Consider the following 6,000-nt stretch of genomic DNA (forward strand, 5'->3'; position numbering starts at 1 on the left):
GGAGTGATGGACATGGGCCAAAACATTCAAGGAACTCTCCTGGGACAGAATGATTTAGGTGCGATGGTCCACGTTTAAATGTTTGGTAGAAAGTTTTTTGCAATGGAAGTCATTATTATGAAATAAATTATATCTTGACCTAACAGGATGGAGAGGTTTGGGATATATGCAAAAGAGGAGAGAGGAGGGAAAACAACAGAGTAAGGAAAACTCTGTGGGTGTGGAGCCTGCCATGAGGAGAGCAGCCTGGCTGGGGAAGATGGTTGGGGCGCAGCCAGAGTTTGTGTAGAAGGGATAAAGGTGGACACCAGAGTGTCCTTAAAAGCAAAATGAAGTGTGGAGTCAGTGCAGGTTGGCGAGAAAGAAAATGACAAGAAGGGTGCCTGTCAGTTCCAGTTTGTGCAGCCTTCCTCAGGGCAACGTGGCGATCTGCTTCTATAATGGGAACGGACTGAAATAGCCACCTGCCCTCTGAGGCTTGGAGCCCAGGATTGCCAGTAAGTGCAAGGGGGCCTCCGGAAGCCTGCTCCTCTTTCTTCCCTCCCTTCATTCCTCGCCCCATTTTTGTTTCCCCTTCTCAGATTACTGCTCCTTGTTCAGCCTGCCCTCACTGGGTCTCTCGTGCTCCAGCCCTCCCTTGTCCAGAGCAGGAGGACCATAACAAGTGATAAGAAGCTTTGGGCTATTCAGAGTAAATCGATCCCTCCTGTGAGAAGTGCTAACTCTCTGTTTTAATTACTCATGGCTCCTTGGGGTGAACAGCATATTCTCCAAAGGTCATATAAGCCCTCTCTTTCCCAGCTTTCTGGCTTCAGGAGTTACAGTGCAGCATTTTGCCTACCTTACAAGATATTTATAACAAGCGCAGCTGCCCTCTATCGTGTATATCTGCATCCCAGGATGAAAAAAAACTACTTTCCCAAGGTCAGTCTGGAGTAGAGCTGCTTTTTGATTCAGAAAAATATGGCTAACTCATTGTCCGCCTAAGATCTGCCCGGTGGATGCCCCCAAGGGACCCTAAGTTCTAGATCATCGGTACTCCCTCCAAGAGACCTCTTTTAAATATCTTAAGCATGGAGCAAAGTAAGTCTGACATGGGGTGTGAAGCAGATTAACTTGACTCCTGCTGTTGAAGTAATGAACATTCCAAGCCAGATCATTCTTTTACTATTTTTAAGGGTTAAAGCTGAAACAAAATAAGCAAGTTTTAGGAGGCAGAAGTTGGAACAGATGCTTATGTATGTAGGAAAAATATGCATTCAAGTTCCTTTTTTATTGGCTTCGTTGCATAGTGTTTTATTGAAACCCTGGAGCTTTCCCGTTGTAAATGTATTAGTAAATTTGGGGAGATAAGAAATTTTACTTGTCCACTGTAAATAATTTTTAAAAACCCTGTAGTGAAGAAGATGTCAACTTCCGAAGCTGATATGTAAAGCATATTGAAACCCAATCATTTAACCCCAGAGCCCTGAACAAATTCTGATTTATGAGATTTGAGGTGTGGGTCTGCTGAAACAAACTGAGGGAGTCTTAATTGTTGATGAGTCACAGAATTGTAGAGCAGAGCCAGGATCTCGGAAGAGCCCAAATCACTAAATATGTATTGTATGTACAATCTGGGATCAAAGTAACCCAGGTGGCAAGTTATTTGCTCTTTGTGAGGTTTGATAGAAAGAGTCTCTAAACTTTGTATCTCTTGTTTCTTAAAAGAATCAGTGAATTATCTCCAGAGAGATATGAGATATCTACCTAATCAGAAGCAAGGCCTCTCTGTCCTACAGTGTGGTTTGGCCGGATGAGCCAGGGTCCAACATTTCAGCCAGCTGGGGGCCCTTTCCAAGGTCATTTTTGAGAAGAGCATTCCCTGGGTGAATTTAGTATAGAATGGAAGTTTCGTTTGCAGTTTCCTGCCATAAACTATGCTCACGTCTTGTCACAAAGCATCACAAGATACTATTCTATCCCTCCATCCTGTCTCATTTCCCAGTATCCTGATTGATGTTACTGTGCTTTAAGGCAGGAGAGATTCCCTTTAAACCATCTTTCAAAGGTGATTTCCACCCTCACTTTTTCTCTAAGCCTTATTACCCAGCCTAAGAGCTCCAAATTTATGCCAGCTTTTAAGAAAGTGGCTCTCTCTGGATTCTTTGGAGCCTGAAGAGCTAGAAAGAAACACTGCTGCTGTCTGTTTCAAGCCCCTCACCTCGCTTATGAAGAAATGGAGAGGCAAAGAGGTCAAAGGGGCACGCTCTGTCATCTCCACCTACTGGTTATAGCTGTTTGCCTTATGTAAATGGTGTGAAGAGGGATTCAAACAGAATGGGCAGGTAATCAATCCACAAGGTAAAAAGATGTCCATGTTCTAACTGTCATGATGGCTATCCTTAAGTAATCTCTCTCTCTCGGAGGGGTAAAACAAACATTTTATTTCTTAAAACAACAACAACAACAAAAACCCTATGGGTACTGTATTTTCTTTTAAGGTCTTCTCCAACTTTAGTTTAAATGTCTAGACACCCAGAAATATTTCTAGGTGGATTGTAAAGGATGCCTTAGCAAAGATTCTGTTTCTCAAAACGCAGGATAACCAATCCAGGGTAAAGCTTCAAAGGGTCTTTATTTCCAAGTAGATTTTTGAGTGTTTTTTCTTAGCTGAAGAGGCAGACGAGGGAGATTACAGCATGATGTTCATAAAGGCTTTGGCTGTGGCCCTATCTCTGGCTTATCAAAGAGACGTCTGGATCCTCTTGGGGCCCAGATAGAGCTTCAGAAGATACACAATGAAGTATTTCAAGTTTGAAAGTACTCTTTATCCCTTTTTTGTCATGCATTTTTTCCTAGTTACTTCATTTATTTCTTTCCCTCTCTTTTCTGATAAGTGGAGTGTTAGAAGAAGCTCAATGCAACATTGAATGCAGCACTTCGCTGGTATGTGAGTATTAATAGTCCTTAACAGTCACCACGAATGGCTGCCTGGCTTCTGCCTGACCACATCCAACTTCTTCTGGAGTCCATTGCACTTGGAGCTTATTCTGCTTCTTCTTTCTTGTTCTGTTCTGCCTATTTTTTTTTTTTAATAGAAATATTTACCTATCTACCATAAATGTGTCTTTTGGTCAATTTTCACCAAGTGGACATTGTTTTATTCCTCCTGAAGTGATCCAATGTAGTTTTTGTTGAAAACGATGTATGGATTTCTCCTCTTTCTGCTTGTGCTTCTGGAAGAGGCATGACAGCACTTTGTTCTTTTTCAAAGACGTGTGTTGAGAGATAGGCTCTGTCATCCCCTAGGAAAATGGTTGATGGGTTTGCTTGGACACTATCATGAAAGAGTGGGATTTTCTATGGACAGGTTTCCTCTCCTGCAATGCAACCCACAGAGGGCAGACATCGTCTGGTGGTTCTTTGTGTTGCCCTGGGGAGCTGGCACAAGAAAATGCTGGTGTTGTTGGGGCTGTGATTGCTGTGATGAACCCTCCTCTGTCTCTGAGCCTCACGTCTTCTGCCAGCATTCGTGAAACTGTGTCCCGCTAAACTGTCAGCTTCCAAGTACGGTAAAACCTCAGCTCCTTCATAGCTCTTGACATATCAGCATTCCCCCAGGATTAAAAAAAAAAAATGCAGTTCTTTTAACCATCTCCTACGGTCAGGTGTTTTGAATCATCTCTTGCTCTTATCAAATATTCTGGATGCTCTTTGGTTTAACTCTGTCTCTGCTGCCTAGAAAGGAAAATAACCGTCCACACGCAATATGACTAAAATGAGTGAAAACAAATTGTCCTTTATTTTGTTCTGAAAGCCACAAGTTGTGAGGCAGCCCAAGATGAAACGATCTTTTTGGCAGCCATGTTGCTGTTGATTCATACCGAATTCACCATCAACCTAAACTCTGGGGCCTTCTCATTGACACCAAGGGGAAAATTAATGTATGCCAATGTTATGTCAAATGTAAGTTCCCACCCTATTCTTGTACAGGTTTTAAGTTTTACACCTGAGTCCAGGAATTTAAAATTTCCCGGTTGTGATTTCGCTGTATTCCCTTTGGACTACTGTTCTAGGCTTTTTATAATTTGATTCCTTCATTATCCTCTTCCGTGGGCTCACCATCTTTGCAACATCCGTAAATTGGCAGAGTAAGCCATCTATATATTTATCCGAATTAATGATGAAACTTTGAGCATCTTGGAGCTGAGGGGAGAGCCCCGGGCCATGCCATGGAGATCGCGCTGCGTTTCGGGCATGAGTTGGCAGTGGTGATTGTAAGCAACTGTTCCCCACAGAAGCTCCATGGAGACGCTCCATGGAGACGCTCAGTGAGGGGTGAGCAGGAAGCAGGAGGACTCATTTAAGTCTGCAGCAGAGCTTAAGATGACAGGGAAACCGCCAAAGTGATATTTGTGTAACTTGCAGTGCTCAGCTGAAACGTTAGGGATCCAAATTGGCAAGTGGGAGTCACACAAATGTCAATAAGGGACTGGATCCACATTCCCTCCAGCTTAAGACTCAGAGGCAGTGAAAAGACTTTTGGCGACACCCACCTCTCTGCCCAACCGCTGTCACTCTGGTTTACATGAAAATGATCATGTAATCGCTGCCTGAGGAAAACTTCTCCCCCTGTGGCAGAGATCATCAATCATATGTTAATCCAGATGAGAAGGCTTGGACTAAGGAAAAGTGCTCCTGCCTGGTTCCCTGACAGCCTGGGTTCATTACTGGTTCAAGGATGACAAGGGAGCTGGGAAGCTTTCTGAAGTCACTTAACTCCTCTGGGCCTCACTTTCTTTACTTGTAAATTGAGATGTTAGACTGCTAAATCTCCAAATATCCTTTTACTTCTTAAAAAAAAAAAAAAAAAAAACAAACAAACAAACAAACAAACAGCTATAGCTAGAAATTGGGGAATCCTTTATGGAATGCCAATATGAAAGGCACTTAAGGAATCTGATGCTATGCCCAGGTCACATGGCCAGTTGGGGGCAACGTTAATATGTGAACCCAGTTTGCCTTGAATACTTCGCTCTCTACAAAATAGCACTAGGAGTCAGACCAAGAGGGAAAACTCTAAAAATAAGTGAAACCCCAGAAATAGAAGTCACATTTTCTAGAAATACTCATTGAACCAACATTTTGCTGAAGGTTTAGTTGTTATTACTGTTATTTTTAAGAAACTACCTGGAAACGAGGTTTTTAAGGGCTAGAAAGTGGCCTTGGCCACGGCTTGGAGGTTCTCTTAATATAGTGAGTTTTGTTTTGTTTCCGATACTCAGCCTAGTCACATTCAGCCTCCAAACCTCACTAAATTTGTGACCTTGGGAGAATGGGTTACCTTTCTTAGGACTCATTTTCTCATCTGTACAATGGTATGAGATTCCTAGCATCTGTGATGCCACCCAGTTTGTTTGTTTGTTTTGCAAGGACTAAATGAGAAGTTGAGACTAGTACTTGACTAGAAAGCTTTTAACAAATTTTGGCTTAATGATTGTGACAATGTGGGTGTGGTCTTTTATTGGCATATCTCACTGAGATGCTAATTTAGATATGTGTCCTTTAGCTATATGCTTCAAACATAAAACTCTGCCATTAAAAACTAGGTCATTGAGGGCAAATTTGATAAAATTGTGCTTTTGTGATGATTTCATTTATTTTTCCAAGTTGAGGATATAATGTGGAAAATGTCCATTTTAAGTGACGATTCCTTCGAGCTCTGCTCATGTTATAATAAAAGATTTAACTTTGGAACTAGCATAGACCTCTAGGCACTGAGACACAAGCTTTCTCTTTTTCCATTCCCCAGAGGTATTCTTTCATCATAAGATTTTTTTTTCTTTGCAAGAGCCAACTTGCAAAATCTTTGGAAGCAGAAAGGGTTCACTCTCAGGTTTCTCATCATTGTTTTGCTGGTGACCTTGATAAAGTCAATTGAATTCCTTCATGGTCCCTTATAAAAAGGAAATAATAAATGGGATGATTTAGAAAATCATCAATGATCTTTTTTTGAGT

Source organism: Mustela lutreola, chromosome 5, assembly GCF_030435805.1.
Source record: "Mustela lutreola isolate mMusLut2 chromosome 5, mMusLut2.pri, whole genome shotgun sequence".
NCBI classification, from domain to species: Eukaryota; Metazoa; Chordata; class Mammalia; order Carnivora; family Mustelidae; genus Mustela; species Mustela lutreola.